Source organism: Anser anser, assembly GCF_964211835.1.
Source record: "Anser anser genome assembly, chromosome: 1".
Taxonomy (NCBI): Eukaryota; Metazoa; Chordata; class Aves; order Anseriformes; family Anatidae; genus Anser; species Anser anser.
Window position 1 is genome coordinate 90,596,742 of NC_139720.1, and position 17,832 is coordinate 90,614,573.

Consider the following 17,832-nt stretch of genomic DNA (forward strand, 5'->3'; position numbering starts at 1 on the left):
CGTAGATTACCTTTAGTTACTTCTCCCTGCATACTTATTTCTGCTTAAAATATGAAATATTAGGAGAACACCTCACACATAGTTCAGTTTTTACAAAGCAACTGTATGAAGCCTGCTACGTAAAACCACATCTTGGCAACAGCAGCCATGAAAGGCTGTCAGTGATCCATGTGAAATGTCAATACATCATTTCAAATGTTCTTACTCAGAGCCTCTTGAAGCATCCAAAGGCAGCAAAATCAAAGGGATAGCTACCCTTTTTTAGAGAAAAAAAAAAAGTGAAAATAGAAAGGCAATTAAGTATCCCCCTAGAAGGAGCCTTTTCACATTAAAGGGGTATACTTCAAAGGATGGTGAAGAGGGAGATTGTGTGTTTCAAGCAAGTTGAGCGAGGAACCTTGGACAGAGCAATAGGTCTGTTGTATAGGAAATCCAGCATTTGAAATAGAAAGAGTTAGAAACTGGAATAGAGCTAGAAGCAAAAATAGTTGTCCAAGCATAGTGCTCACCTGAGAGAAAAGCACCCAAGAAGTGCAGTGCTGGCAAAAGCACTCTCTCATCCTCTTCTGTGCGATTACATGCATTACGTGTTTGCTCTAGGTTTCATCAAAATATTAACTATGGAAAGGAAAGAAAGCCCAACCAGGAGGAGCAACCAGTATCAGCCTAGGAGCCAGGAAATAGATTACGAGTAAATAAAATTCAGCAGTGCTTGAGGAGAGGAGTTTCTTCAGATTTCGTGACCCTAGGCAGAGAGCGAAAACGTCATTGTGTTTCCACTCTACCATGGTACTCCTTCATTACTGATAGCACACATTTTGGCAAGGCAGGAGCTCTGTATTTCTGAAGATGTTCCCCTAGTGCTGCGCTCCATTATTCTTTCATCTGAAGACTCACTCCACTAGCCATTTTTGTGTCTTATGTTCCCTGGCAAGCCATTCATACTGGCCAGAGAGAAGCTTAGTGGGGATGTATATGCTGGGCCTCTTTTGTTACTACCTTGTCTCTCTTTGAAAGCCCTCAGGGCTGTCAAGATGTCAGGTCTACTAAGACAAGGAAAAGCAAAGCTGAGACCTCCAAACAGACTGTCCAGCTGAATTTCAACAGACTTTTCCATGGCATTCACATTTTGCTCCAGAGTGACTGCTAATGAATAGTAAAGCCCCTAGGTAAAACAAAAATCAGAAATAATAACTATCCCAAAATCGAACAATAGTTTCCCTTTGACTTATATTTCTGCTTTCTACATTCTACATTCATGGTTCTACATTCTTCCACAAAGTCTGATTCCACTGAAATTCACAAGTCCAGTGGTCACCTGCTGTTAGGATCTCATCAGAATATTTGGAAAAAGTTGAGAAAGTGGGTACGGAGCAATGAAATACCATGAAAACGTCTGTATTTCTGATACAACTCTATCCTACTCTGTCAACATTGCCTGACATTTTTATCTGTGTAGAAAACTGTCTCTGGCTTTAATGAGAGATTAATGAGATTGTTTGAGTTCTTCCAGATCATATGGCATCATGCAACCTAGGTATTTTTGTATTTAAATTATAATGAATCAACAAGAAAATCTCCATTAGAGCTAGATTTCACACACACTTCTGGGAAAAAAAAAAAAAAAAAAAAAGGAACCAAACCCAGGAAATACTGTCAAACACATGCGATTTAAAAAATAAAAAATGATTGAACAATTAAAAAAATCTCTGAGAATTAGGGGAGAAAATAAATCTTTAATAGTAAATATATGTGTCCATATGGAAAATGTGCATTCTTTGTCATGAATACTTATAATCTAGGAATAACGTGTCCTCTTTTAAAGTTCATTCAACAATTGTAAATCACAATAGTACTTCTATTCCTACTCTTGTTCTGTTTGATTTACAATATTTTTTCCTATCATCATAATACCTATTGTCCCACGCTATGAAATGTCTCTTATTAGCTTTATTTTTCTTTTGAGTAGAGTGACTACTAGAAAACATAATTAAGCTTGAAAAGGTGAACTTTTCACCTATTACTAACCAATTATGTCAAATTTCATCATATTTCAATTGCTCATTTCAAAATCTCTCTTCTCCTTTCATTAAATTCAACTTTCTCTTAAAACAATTCTTTAAAAATATTACTTAAAACATTCAACCTTTTGTTCCATTTTCATTAGGGCTGAAATACAAAAATCACAGAGATGAAAGGTATCTTCAGTGTAGGAAGATGATGACGACAGAGCACATACTGACTGAAAGGCAGATGAATATCTAAAAGCTTTTGTCATAGTCTGTTGTTACTTTTGTCCTCAAGCTTTTCTTCCAGAGTCCCCTAGTTGCAAATCGTGATAAAATTAGTTGCCAATCAGTGAATTTCCTCTAATGTTCTTTACATAGAATAAAGATATAGTCAGTTTACATTCCGAAACTGTATCTACCTTGCAAACGCAGGAATAAATGCAGACTGCTGAAAGGGAATATCACAGGTATTTTAATGCAGAACAACATAACCAGTGTACTACAACATTAGGAAACCTGGTGAAGTAAAAGTAGATTTCAAAATGGGTAGTCTTTTTACAACTATTGATACTAGTAGAATCAGGCAATGTATTTCAACTTGAAGGATATTTTACAGGTGTTCTTTTTAAGCTGAAAGCTCTGTGAGCTTTTAAAGACTTCTGAGGGTTTTTTGGTTTTGCTTTTTCAATACTTTACATCTAGTTTTCTTTTTCCTTTTTTCTTCCTTTCTGGTGCCAAATTCAATAAATTGACTAATATCAAGATATGTTTTGTTTTTCCTTTTTCTGATTTTTTTTGTCTGCTACTCAGTTTTCTTAAATAATCCTGCCCTCTATTTTGTAAACAGGAAGCCATATAATCTGTCATTTCTCAAAATAAAGGATTGAGATTACAATTTCACCAAAAATGAGATTTAAAATATCGTCCTTTTCCCAAAAACTTCATCAGTTATTGTGTAGTACATATACTCCTTAGGCCTCTTTTTTGGCTGCAGCCAAAATCTATGCAAACACACAAATGCAAGAGTTTCAGCTTTGAAGTGGTTATTCGATAAAAGAAAGAAAAAGTGGTTCTCTCACTTCAATGTGCACCACCTCTTGCTTAATATTAAGTCACCCTTCAAAGCTACAAAAATGAAACATTTCTTAAGGCAGTATACACTGAACTAATTGGACAAAACTTTAAAGCTTTTGTTTTACATATTTTGGTATCACCACCATTCAAGAAAAATATATTTGTACAACATTGTCAAACAAAAGTGATTTTGCAGCTAAATGGACAAATAAACTTTTGGAACAAAAGATAATTAAAAAATTAATTAAAAATTAATTAAAAATTAAACAATCTTTCCAAAAGAGTGCAAATAAGGAGTAGATATATCCAGCTATCTATCAAGCTGCAAGTCTCATAACACACTACTGTCAGGGCATGAGAACCATAAACTGTAGGATGTATTCATCCATAAATTCATATGACTGAGGAACACTAAAAAAAAAAAAAACAAACATATTCTGCCCAGAAGCCCCTTGCCAGTAGGAAAGAAACTTATTAGTGCTAATTATTTACCCTGTTGCCAGAAATCTATTTGTTAATTTGTTCTGCTACCACTGACAAGTTTACATGAGCGTATTTCACTAGTATGGGAAGTATTTTCTCTCTCACATTCCTTTTCTTAACTCAGTTGATTTGGAGAGAGAAGTAAATGTATTCATGCACATACATGTCCAGCCTTTCACTTCCTGCATCACCTCTTACCTTTCCCTCTTAAAGGCCAAAGACTGCAGAAATAGTTCCCCTGGCTCACTGGAAATAAACAAAAGCAAAATAAAACAAAATCAAAAGAGAAAATAAATAAATAAATAAAGGAGCTGGAGGTTTTGGCAATTTGATAACCAGTTTGAGAGTTTCCAGTTGAGGAGACCTGACTAGAAGCTAGTGGAGCTGAGCCTGTGCTTTGGGCTGGATATAAGGTCATGCAGTGCCCTTTTTTTCTGAACCGCCCCTCTCAGGAACTAACATCCATCAAGTCATTAAAGAGAGAAGGAATTTAGTTTCAGGCCTTTTCAGGCTCTGAAGAACAGCTTATAGTCAAAAATCAACCATCAGACACTATTGACAATCAGGCATTGATAATACCCCATGTGGTCAATGTCAGATGAAATGAGAAATCAGAGAACTAATTTATGCACATCCCAAAGAAATGGATTTTTGTAGCTCTGAATAACCAATCCACGGCATTTCAAAACTAACATCCTTGTTATCCTCAGCATGCTTTTTCCAGAGTTTAAATTTCACAATTATTCCACAGTTAAGAGAAATTTTATTTACTTTCCCAAAACTAAAAAATAAAAATACACAACTCTATTATATCCATTTAATCTCTATCTAGTCTTGTGGAGATCACAAGGTAAAAATGTACTTGGGTACTAAGGTACTTAGAAACTTTGGCTTTCTTCACAGCCATACAACATCCATTGAACTGCATGTACATTTCACAGTTGTCTAAACAGTCATTCCTACTGAAATCGGGTATTTACTACTCTACCTTTAGATTTTTTAAATCAAACACATTATTAATAAATACAGATTTCTGGGTGTAGACCGAAAGCGCCACATTAGCTTATATTTTTTTAGTTCCATTTTCTGTTTTCCAAGTGATATAAACAGATCCTTAGTGTCACTGAAAGTGACTTCTGAAACTCATGCAAAAAGGTCAGCATCGCTATCTACCACTTGCATATAATCTTGTACATCCTGAAAACAGTAATTTACATGGAAGGACTGAAAAGTCATGACATGGCAGAATTACTGCTGCTTGTTTAAACTGCAAGTTTCCTGGTTTTTTTTACTTTTTTTTTTTTTTTTTTTTTAACTACTTTGGTTCCATCAAAGATGAGATTCTATTCTGAATTCCTGAGGTTTATGAAGATTACTTTTAGTAGCATTGCCAAAATACTTGTAATTTTTAGTGGCAAGAGTTTAACTATTACATTATCAAGCGGGGAAAGAAAAAAAAAAAAAAAAAACTTAATTCCAGCTTCACTTCACTTCTGGGACTAATGCAAACACACTTCAGTCTCCTTTCACTTAGATACCACAGGTCGGAATCAATAGCCACACCAGTGAGCAAAAGATGTTATTCTGAGCAGAGGAAAGCCTTGCAAATATTATACTTCTTGAGTAAACAGAGGCATTCTGAGGGATAACAAAGTCCTCTGCAAGATACTCATTTTGAATATAGATAATAAATAATTGAAAAAACCCAACCCAGAACAACAATATTTTGTTTTCAAACACAATCTACATTGGAAAGGTGCAGAAATGGTTAATCCAAACAGTGAGAAGAGCTGCAACCTTTTTCCAGATATTACTCTGACTAATGAAGTGAGAGGTTAAAGTAAACCAGCCAAACTATATTTTGCCATAAAATTGTGTCCCAGAACAATCTACTGCAAATGAGAAGATAACAACTGAGGCCCTGAAGGATTTGTTACTGTGACTGATTCTGTTTAACGTGTTCATACAAGTTGTTTGGAAAAATGACAATGGCTGTAGGTTGTCCAAGTCTGCAGATTTATTATGAAAGAGAAATAATAGTTGGCATCACATCAGTGGTAGCAAAGAAATACAGGGAATCTGAAGAGGGTAGGACAATAGGGACTGCGAGATCATGTGAAGTGTCAAGAGATATGATATAATGCCTTTAGGGAGGCCCAGCAAAGGATTAAAAATAACTCAAGTTTGCCAAGTCATAGGGAAGATGAATCACAGATAATGACAAAAAGAAACAGCATGAAGACAGGATCACAAAATTTGTGTCTCCCAACAGTAAGAAAGTCAAAAGGTCAGTAAAGAATCAGTAGGTGAAATCAGGCAATTGCACTCTATTCTCACCAAATAATCAGGCAAAGATTTCAAGTTGTAGAACAACAGTAAATTTACAGACCTCATATACTTCTAAAAGGGAATGGTGATTTGCTTCAGACAATTCATCTCAATTTAACCAGAATTTTCCTAGAAAGAAACAGAAAATAAGATCACGATAAATGCCCACATTGATTGTTTGGCCACTAAGGCTACATAACACACTTGGAAAAAATAGCAGTTCATAATAATAACCAAGAAACTGGTCATTGACTACCATTATGCATACTGTGTGGTGAGGAAATTACAGTGTAGTTTCTCTTCTCTTCAGGCAGAGTATCCATTTCAGAGAGACTGCTTTTAAGAAACGTTAACTGACTTGTACATAGTCAGTTTTGTTTAAGTTTGTTTTAAGTTTTATTTCCCTGGAAGAAAGAAGAGAGAAAGAGCAATGCTGACAGAAGTAGTGCTCATGAAGCAGTGTCTCCAAAAAGTAAAAGGTATCATTGCCCTAACAGTCAAAGCATGTAGAGCAATAAACAAGTTCTCAGGAGGTTCTCAGATGGAAGACAGAGGTTTCCTCTAGTAAGACATCAGGACTCATATTTAGAAAAACACAATAACATGCACTGAAACACACACTACCATCCCCTTGAACTTCAAACTCTTTCTTCAACCAGGCAGGAAAATGGCTATTTAAATTACTGAAAGTGAGTAGAAAACATTATACATTTTAGGAAAAAAAAAAAAAAAAAAAAAGACAAGAAGAAGACAAAAGAAGAAAAAGAAAATATACCTAAATTGACTTCGTTTTTGTAAGCAGTGTTATAAACATAGAAAAAGAGGAGGGGAAAAAAGAATCCCACCCAAACTGTACCCAGAAGGAGAGAATCAAAGTAGTATTGTTACTGGTATTCACAGCTAAGATTATGTTGAATTCTCTGTCTTCAGGAATTAATTATTTTCAGACAGTCATTGGCCATGGTTCTCTGAAATATTACAGTCCTGAAGCCAGGAAGAAAACACATTATTTCTGATCAGTGAATACTGTCTTGTCCAGCAAAGCAGGCTAGAGCTCTGCTACCTTTTTCTGTACCATTCAAGGCACAGTAGAAGTACCATGTCTTTGATATCCAAATGTCAAATGAAAAATAAAGGACATTTTATGTTTTTTGTCTTGATTCATTTTTACAAGTTTCTATAGTGCTTGTCCTTAAGGCTTAGATCTGTACTTCACTGTAACAATTCTCAATAACTATAAGATGTAAAAACATGTTTATGTCACAAATGGTATTATTTGTACGTCCTATACCAGTTATAAACATTTCTGATATGGAAATAAAATACAAATTTTAGAAACTATTTTTCAAATCTTAAATAATCTTTCAAAGTAAATACATCTTTCTCTGAATAGTAACATTTTCTTACAGGCTTTTTCCTTAAAAATAAATGCACTGGCTAGGTCAGTTTTGTAGTTTTTCAGTAAATCAAGTTCTCTCTCTGAATTTAATTTGCAGTCACAAATGTCTGATTTCATTGAAGGAGCAATAAGTTTAGGGAAAATTGTATTTGTGTCACTTATTAATCATCAAAACACTTTTTTTGGTTTTTAAATCTTTTTAAAGTTTGTTTCAACATGTTTCAAAGTATTGACATTTTGAATACTCCCAGAAAGTGAAAGAACAGTTTCAAACTTAGTTTCAGCACGGTACAATAGTTCAAAAAACACATAACCAGCCCATTAATGATGCAATTCATATTTGAACCTGCATGTGAAAGATACTGATTAGGAACACCAGATTTGCCAATAAAAACAAGTTATCAGAAAAGTTCTAAAATTGATTTTTCCTGGTTTTTCAAATCTAAAAGGTATTAATTTGATTGTGTGACTCTGTGGTAGGAAGATGCCAGCTGAATGTCCTATATAGTTAATAATGAGGAAAGTATAGTCTTCATAGGTGAAGTACTTTATGAAACAGTCTTTATCCGTTTTTTTTGTTGTTGTTTGTTTTTGTTGTGTGTGTTTTTTTGTTTGTTTGTTTTTTTATGGTTGGTTTTGTTTTGTCTCCATTAAATTAACCACATTCAGTACCTGGAGTGCATATGCAATTACTTTCACTGTCATATTGAAAAGAGGGAACACTTCTTGAGATCTTTACTACCTTAAATGGTATATTGCAACCGTAGTAGCAAATTTCCATATCACAAAGAAAACAATTCTCTTTTCTTGTACAAAGAATCATCTCACACATCAGTGCTACTTTTTGCATCTCTTCATCTAGCTGTAGTGCTTTCTGATGGTAATTGTTGAAAAAGTGATTCTGACACACTGTCTTCTGACTACAAATTAATGAAGTTTGGGTTGAGAACCCTTAAAATCACAGACCATGACTCCTCCAAAGATCTGCATTTCTGAAGAAATATCTCCTATTTAAAGAAAAAAAAAATCAAAAATAGACTAATACCTTTGTCACAACCTTAGTCCAGAAATGAATAGTCAAAATTATCAAATTATATTCAGGCACAAGTGAGATAAATAATAATTTGAAATAAAAAAGAAACTTCAATACTCCATTCTTACAAGTAATGTGATAGACACACATACATATGTTCACACTCAAAATTATCTACCACCTTTCCAATCTTCTCCAGAGTAACATCCATGGTCAATAAAAGTTCTTTTTCTTTTCATGATAAGCAGTGCCCTGTAAATTTTTCACAATACTTTAACTAACTAAAGAAATACATAATGATACTGCTAAGTATTGCTATTCTGTTAAATCAGACATTTTCCAATACCTGGTGATAGTGTTTCTGATCCTCCTAAAATTTTGCTTGCAGGTTCCACCCATAAAATTTTGCTTGCAGGTTCCCTCCTCCAGGACAGCTATCAGAACATCCCCAGGAACCCCACATTCCAGTAGGGAGCTTTGATTTATTGACAGAGCATTTTCTAACTGAAACAAACATTAACTGTAAAGTATACAAGCAGAAAAAAGTAATTGCAAATTTGGCTTCAATCTGTAGAGAGCTATAACTGCAAGCATCTGAACTAGGAGTTACAATTCAACTGCATGGAAAAAAATTAAAATCAAAAGTGCTAGACAGATGACATTCCTGGCCTTACAGCCATACCCTGCCCACACTCTAAGGGTCCAAGAAGAGTTCCAAGTTTTTCCTGTGATGCAAAAATGATCAATAACACACTTAAGTCTATGAATTTTTCTCTTGAACAGGGTTCAGGTGGACGTCCCTTTTAAAGATCCATCACCATAAAACTTCTTTTCTTCCTCTGATCTTAAGTTAAAGCTTGGATACTGACCCAGAAGAAATAGGTTTGCTGTAAAATATCTGAAAGCCAATGTAACATTTCTTTAATGAATACAAGTCTTATTGACTGGGGGGAAATAAAACACAATATGAATCAATTTGTGTCTGTTCTGACTGTGCATTTTAGTACTAATGCAGTACTAGATAAGCCAAAATGGTACTTGGAAATAATTTGTGCTTGACTTTTTTTTTTTTTTTTGGCATAATCCAGAGGTCAAGTTTTATTTTAGTTTAAATTCACAACATATGAGATCCAGGTAGCCCAATCACTATTGATATGTACCTCTTTTGTTTCTCCTGCTAGCACAACATGACAATTCAGTGATACCAAAGGAAAAGAGGCAAAGCAGAACCAAACTGTCTTTTCCAGCTGTGATATGCTGACCTTGGCTGTCTGACAGACACCCACCCAGACACTCTCTCACTCCCCCTCCTCATGTAGTTACTCTCCACAGACTGCAGCATCTCCTCTCCCTCCTTCTCTTCTGAATCTGGTGTTTGCAAGTTTTTTGTAGTTGTTCTTGTATTTTCTTTTTCCCCTCACTCCCAGGCAAAATATTGCACTGTCTTAGCAAATTTTCCCAGAGGTGTCACCAGCTTGGCTGGTGGGCTTGGCTGCATCCTGAGGTGGTATGTTGGAGCTGGCTGGAAATGGATGTGTCCAGCCAGCATGGTGGCATTAGCAGATTTGGTACTAACATATGACCAAGGAATAAACAAACAAAACTGAAGACTTTAGCTTCTGCTTTTTTCTTTTTTTTTTTTTTTTTTTTTCAGTATTTGCTGCATTATTTAATGTCATCTTCTGTTACACACATTAAATTGTCTCCTAGCCTTGCCCAGGATCACTACAACTCACAAAGAGCCTGGAGTGAACACACACATCTGCACCTAGACAGCTAAGGAAACAACAATACTGCCAACAAAAGTTTTTGCTTTGATGCAAAGCCATCTATTTTCCTCCAAATTTAAATTCAGCTTTTGGGGAAGTTTAATTATGGATCAGATTAAGGAACTATGTTTAAATAATTTGTCCCAGTTAACTAAAAATTTGGGAATACTTACTGAATGTACTGGGAAGATAGGAAAAGTCCACACTTTTGATTATTTGATTACTAAATTCTACCACATAGTATGAGGCACAGACTGTACAGTCCTGTCACTTGTATAAACACAAAAGAGGACGCAACATGTGAAGTTAAAGGCTAATCCCATAGGAACTGCTGGAATGACTTTGAAGTGAATAGAATTGACACCAGATGAAAAATGAGCCCAAACTCTAAAACTACAAAAAAATGTACTAAAGAGTGGTCCCATTTCATTGCATACGTGTCAGTATATACACTGTTAAAAAGAATTACCACTTGTTTTGCAAGGAATCATGTGCTCTTTCATTCTATGGGATGCAAATGAGATACCTGTCTTTGGAGAGTTATTGAAATCTGATGACAAGAAGCAGATGAAGTAAGATGCTCTTAACTTAATAGTGGCTGTGACATGCATCTGTATAAGAAATTGAAGATGGGTGAAATCAGCCTTATATGCTGACAGATGAGCCTCAGCCCATTCTAATACTGAATCCATTTTTTGTCTCTCTACTTTTCTTACGGGAAAGATGGTTGTCCAGGCTAAGACATCTTGTTATTTTCTAATTCTTTGGAAGAGCTGTTGTTTTTAGCTGGTGGACAAACAGTAACATTGATCATGCAAAAACTGAGAAATGTACATTATGAAAACTTTTTTTTTCGTCCAAAATACTGTCTACTGAATAGGTATTTTAATAGACGTTGTCTTCCTTTCCCATTAGAATTGGCCAAATTCTATGCAATTGATTGCTTTATTGTGGAGTCCAATTTTTGACTCCCTGGTGACAAAAGCCATAATAAACAAACAGCTGGGGTATTCTCTTCACTCAGAAATTACCTTTGCCAAGAATGCTTCTGACTATGAAAGCAAGAGCGGGCGCACACACACACACACCAGGGAAAGACTGTGAAAATCATCTATAAAAAGCCATAAATATTGTTTACTCCTTCTTTTAGGATTTTCTGTCATGGTTATGACTGTTCTGTGGAAGCAACTTGTAGAGCACAATTGAGCTTGGTATTGACAATTACAGTTCTCTCAGCTATGCATGGGAATGACAAAATGTGTAGAGATGCAAAATGAATACCCTAAGATCATAAAAAACCAGCTACAATATAGACATCTGTACGCTGATGTTCACAAGACAACTCATTCATTCTCTTCCTATTCCCAGGAAAAGCAGACTACAGATTTAGCTACATGGCTCAAGTCTGTGATCCAGTGCACATTTACTACTGTACGTGTCTCCAAGTATGTAGGACATAAAAATAGACATTTTAGAAAGCATACACATGTTAGAGGCTGCAGAGGAGAACCATTGATAGAAAGAAGACGCAGAGTTAATGTAACTCAATGGGTCTCAAAAACTGAAAACTGATCTCTAGCAGAAGGGCTGCGGGGATAGATGTGGACAAGATGAAGGGCCCACCCACAAAACATGCACTGAAGAAACATGCTGGAAGAAGTGGCAGACAGGGCACTTTCAGAGAAGCACATAGGAAAAAACTGAGTTTGGAGAAAATACAAGGTCAATATGATGGGAAAGAGCTACAGACAGTAGTCATGGAGAGGTCATTTAAGGAATTCAGAGGTCAAGGAAAAAGTGGATAGCATGAAGAGATGGAAGGGTCAAGAGTAAGCTTAAAATGCCTATTAAAATGCCTATGACCACTGTGTTTTTACTGGGGGGAAAAAAAAAAAAAGGAAACTCGATTAGGAGGAGTTTGTTAGGGTGAACACAAGGAAGAGAAAGGTAGGCACTGGGTAAAGCTTATTAGCAGTTTTATGGACAGGCATTAAGATCATCTGCCCCAAAGAAGTTACATTTTTCATAAACAAGAACTTCTTGCACAGCCTTGGACTTTGCAAAGATTCAGTCTTTGTTAATATACAGATACAATCCACAGACGAGCTTCGAGTGTGAAATATCCCATCCGGCTTGTAGCACTCACCAAGCTTTAGACAGAAATAATAATAATGTGGTGAAATGGGATATGCCATACACCATCTGGCAGCTGTGCAAACAAGAAGAAGAACCCTATGAAGAACATTATTACACGTTTGGGGACCTGCTGATTACGTTGCAAGTCTAAGGTTAGACATTTTGGTGTGTAAAACTTGAGAACATAGTCTAAATCGTGGATAATTTAATAGGTTGCACATGGACTTCTCCTCTAGTTTATTCATTCTTTTGTATTTAGCAATACATCCCATCTTAAAAGGCTGTCTTGCTTTTATGGCTTAAAGTGCTGCGCATTTGAAATACACAAAGTTGAAAGGAATAATCGTCATTTTTCCAGAACTGGAGAAATATGTATAGTAGAATGGTCCTATCAGGATGGTCAGTACTGCCATACGGCTGAGAGTTCATATTTCAAATTAATATACCACCTCTGTAGTTGGCAAATCCTCCTCCCTTTAGAGAGACCAAGGATTTTTTATTCATGTCTTTTTTTTTTTTTTTTTTTTGCTTTACTTTATGCGGGAGAACAACAGAAAGTGATTAAGGAGAGTGTGTTAATAATAAAAAAAAAAAAAAAGAGCTCTTTAAACTAACAAGCTTATGGATTTTGAAGGACTGCCAGGAGAGTCATTAACGGAAAATATTCAAAAGGCACTTAAACGTGTTCTCTGACTTGAATAGATTCGTTTCTGTCACCCCACAAGAAAACAGAACAACAGAAGTCCCCAGCTTGCTCCCTGGCTGCTTCTCCGTGTTCAGCAGTGCATTTCAATTACTCATTCAGGCCCTTCTCCACTGTCAGTATTCTCTGTCCTGCTCCCACTCCATCCAAGAAATACTCATCTTTCTCTTACCTATCTCATGTTGACTATTTCTGCTACTTGAAGTGCTGACTTGCTTGTCCTTTACACCACCTCTATCACCAGGGCTCTGTACTTCATCATACATGACTTGCATGTGGTCCCCTATGCATTCCTGCATTCTTTTCCAATCTCCTCTCACCACCTCATGCCAAATTCCTCTTCTTTCTGAAATGCCGTGAGGCATACATCATGCTGGTACTGTAGCAGATGGTGCTTTGGAGAAAAGGGATCAGGTGCACAATTAAGATGGGCAGATCTGAAATTGCAGTTTGATTAAGTTTTCCAGATATGGAGAGGATGTTTGCATCAGGTGCTGCTCTAACTTGGAAACTAACCTCAAGTACTGTGAACCCACACTCCTGCTAGTAACTGGCCATAGCATCACTGAGAAGAAATTCTTCCTCTTATTTTACCTATAAATGTTGGTACATTAATGCCTAATATTGATTCACTTATTTTTTCACAATGTCTCAGGAGAGCAAAGCACATTGTTTCAGAATTAGTAGAACAATCGAAAACTAGTAGATTTCTGTCTCAGGTCTTCTACATCATTCCCAACACAATAGCTTTAGATCCTTTCTATATCTCCTAGAGTACCCTTATGTTTCTGTGCCTCATCCCATTCTTCCTGTGATTGTCATAATTCTAGCTCTCTCCTGTATGTCCCTTCACATCTTAAATACTCTTAGCTCTCCTGACTTTTGCCTAAAACTTTGGGCTTGCTGGCAGACTTGGCTAAGAACAGTACTTGTTGCTGTTACTCCAGCCCTCCACAAACTGATCATCCTGATGGCAACTCCTTGCTTTTGCCTGGTGTGGACATTAATTTAGTCCCTTCTGATCCCAGATGTTGACTTGCACAAAGTTCTGTCAAATTTGGCATGTGGAATGACTGCTTAAACCTCATTTCCTTAGGAAACCAGCTAAAACACTTCACTTCCTTTTTTAAACTGGATTAAATAACTCCAAGACGGATGGTGTAGCAGCCGGACAAAAATGACCTGGTCAGGAGTGGCGCCAGGGCTCACAGGTGCTCCTTTCAAAGGCTGGGGAAAATAGCACACAGTGTTGACTCATCTTTCAGCCCTCACGGAGGGCTTGTAATTGCTCAGTGAATTACACACCCCTGCTCGATATTCCCTCCCTCCTTCCTGTAACACCTTCTTCACTCACGCATTTGCATGCAACGCTTACTTGTCAACCTTCACCAGAAGTGCCCACAGTAACAAATACAAAAAGATAGCTCCTGCTTCCATAGCATCAAGGACTGACCCCTCTGGGAGTGGGCTTCAATGTACGAATAATAAAACAGAGAAACATTTTGAAATCCAAAATAACGAATGAACCCCCTGTAATAATCAGGGTAAAATTGTAAATAATGATATATCCCCTGGCAAAAGGCCTATTAAAAACTAAAAAAGAGCTGAAATTGTCCAAGCATAACAGTATTTTTTGACAAAATACAAGAGGAGGATGTAACAGGAGTAAATTCCAAGTTACCTGACACAGCCCTTCTCTCATTAGCCACTAATTTAACTTAACTAAGAAAAGTACTTCTTTTTTCTGGGTAATATATTCTTTTAAAATACACAGAATGTGTAGCAACATAGCTTTTCTTCCATTGCATTCAACAAAATAAATTACATTTGAAGTTACCTTCTTAGTACTTCTCAAAGCCTAACATAATATCCAGTCAGAACGCTGAAACCAAGGCTCTGAGCTTTTTGAGTAAGTCTAAAAGATGAAAACAATTTCAGGGAAATGTTAATTATAAAACAATGTTGAAAAGAGGAGAAACACAGAGTTTGTACATTCAAGACTGAAAAAAGCAGCAGTTTTGATTCCTCATATCCTTTCAGCAAAAGATTTCTGAGCGGTTACAAATCTTAATTGACCATAGCAACACATGTCAGGAAAGGTAAGTAGTGTCATTCCTATGCCAAGGAGAAGAAAAGAAGTACAACAGGAAGGAGCAATAGGTCAAGCCTGAAGAGCATGAAAGCCTGGATTAAAAGCCAGGCATTGCTGGCTCTCAACCCATGCTTAAATCACTGCTCCAACAACAACAACAAAAAAATTGTCGGTCAAATTTGATTGAATTTGAGAGACCATTCTATAATCAATCATGACAGGGTTAATTCTCCTAAACTCTCACTAGCAGATGCTAATCTGCCCTGGAGTACATCCATGATTCCAGGGTAATTATGGATGGAAATCTCAAAAAGCAGCTTGTAAGTGAAGAATTATGCATAGCCTTCTTTTTTTTTAACTCCTTTTATCTACCTCCCCATTTTTTATTTTTTATTTTTTTAAAAAGGACAAAAAAAAGCTTTAGCAATCACTTTCAGTAAAAACTAAAACGTTAATCATATCACATCAATGAAAGATGATGAGTATACAGATAGATTTAAATAACCCAGCAGAACTGTAATAACTTAGCATCCCACCTCTTACAGTATTAAGGCCCCAGCTGAATTCTAGATATCTTTTTATCCTCAGTCCTTCTGACCTTCAGTTCTATTAAGTGTCCATTGCAAATTGCTCTCCTAAAAAACATCCACTGTACTTTCCAGTATCCACCTACTCCACAATTAGTTTTTTGAGCTCAACCCATTTTGAACTAACTCTTTTTCTGCCAGATGAAAAGTAAAACAAAATAAAACAGCAATGAAAAAGAAAAACCACAAACACCAGAAACCCAGCCAACACACAAATAATACATCTCCTACCAGGCTTCTACTGGATAAACATACTGGATAATATATTTCTGGATAAACAAACAAAAAAACAATTCCTTACTTCAAAATGAGCAATCAATCAAAACCCTAATGACATAATCACCTAGGTCCTATATAAAAGATTCACAAAAAAATAAAAATAAAATTAAATAAAAATAAAAGGTAGAGAACTTCAGGAGAATAAGAAATTCTAGAAAGAAAAGGTAGAATTTAATTTATAGAGTTAAATGACAAGTTGGTCACAGTTGGCCATAGGGATATTAACTCTTATCTCCTTCTGGTGGACTAATGGGAATGAAACACCTTTATAAGCAGAAAAACACATTTTTTTTCCCCAAAACGCACATGCTCTGTCTTCTATTCTGAAGAGAGAACACTCAGAGTTATCTCTGAGGTAAAGTTCAAATCACTTTCCCTCACCCACCAGTAGACAGTAGGGCTTTCACACAAAGCATAACTCACAGAAGTAAATGAACAAAGTCCCCCCAAAATGATATCTCCTGGAGCGAAAACACCGCAGCATGACAAGCTTTTTCACACTGATTGCAGTAGTTCTGAAAACCAAATGGCTGTGGCTGCAGTATAGATGTTTAAAAGTAATTCTCTAAACAGAAGACACTAAGTTTTTTTCTAAGGGTTTTTGAACCTTCTTGATCACTACTTTCCCTCAGTGGCCATAACAAATATAAATCCTCCCTATGATACAACAGCCAGAGCACCTAGGCACATGCTGAGCAGCTGGTCAGAAGCTGCTGGGTGGATTCCTGACTGGGAAATAGTCTCCTTCTGCTGAAGCACTATCTGGGGGCACTGTCTCCTGTTCCTGGATATCTATTAGGAAACTTACTGTACTTTAAATCATCTCTGAGAATTAAGCTTCATTTTTAAGTTTGGTTAAGACTGGGCAATGAATTTTGATATTGTTTAGGACGTGAGAAGAGAGAAACAGGATGGGACAGAAAACTAAGGAAACTTCATTTCCATTGGGGACACACCTAAAAAAGCACTGCCTAGGAAGTTGGCTCCAGGACACAAGGCTAGATTTTGGGCTCTGCAGCAGTAGGCGTTAACTTAAGAAACAGAACAAAATGCTAATAACCCATTCTAAACCTCACAACTGAAAAAACAATTATTATTAAAACAAAACCAAAACCAGTAGCACAGTTATTCATTCTCTCCAAACAGAGAGAAGGCTCTCCGAGGATCCTCATGGTTTCATACGCTCTTCCTTCAAATGACCTATTTCAATGTTTGTTACAATGCTTTCTTACCTTTCAAAAGGTGATGGTGCTGGGGATGTCTGTCTGCATGAGAAAGACGTGCAGTGAATGAATCCCTAGAGCTGAGTAAAGTATCTATCAGAACACATTTATCAGATTATTGTTTGTAGAATCAAATGAACAACTGGTTGACTGGCATCAAACAGCACAATTTAATCAACGGAGAGGTGCTAACTTCCAGAGTTTCTTCAGAAGTTGAATATTTTCATTTCCATAGCACTAAGGTCAGTAAAGCATAAATCCAAAAATATGCTTCTAATTAAGTGATAAAGCTAATTGGATCTGAGTTTATTTCCTGATAATAGCCTGCGCTGTTGAGATAAATGGCTAGTAAAAGCCAAGGGAATGATTTTTCTTCTTTAAGCCCTCATTAAGGTGCAAGCTCTGATTTGGCTTGATCACAACACTGTTGTTAATGTTTAAGGTGTATTGAAACAATAGAGAATACATTACTTTCATCAGTTAAGATGATGTAAAAAAAAAAAAAAAAAAGTGATCTGATACATGACCATCACTTGATTCCCAGGCTGTATTTTGGTAACCCAAGGACAGTATGAAAGAGGACCCGTTGAAATATACGAGATGCTGTCCTTGCTGCAGTTTAATCTGAACACACTTTTTTTTTTATTTAAAAAAATACTGAAAAAATACTAAAATACTAAATTTTTGGTATAAGCTAGAGTCAAATAAATATTTTAT

The 17,832-nt window shown here is 36.2% G+C and overlaps 1 long non-coding RNA gene across 1 annotated transcript in view; it reads right to left on the minus strand.

Annotated features, from left to right (window-relative positions):
* Positions 1-354: 354 nt before the first annotated feature.
* LOC310900077 overlaps positions 355-17,832 on the minus strand; it is a 110,881-nt gene continuing 93,403 nt past the window's right edge. The window contains exons 5-7 of the long non-coding RNA XR_014584812.1: positions 5,956-6,023; positions 3,765-3,812; positions 355-2,457 (exon numbers count right to left, since the gene is read on the minus strand). This is a non-coding gene — a long non-coding RNA (uncharacterized lncRNA). The remainder of the gene's footprint in view (positions 2,458-3,764; positions 3,813-5,955; positions 6,024-17,832) is intronic.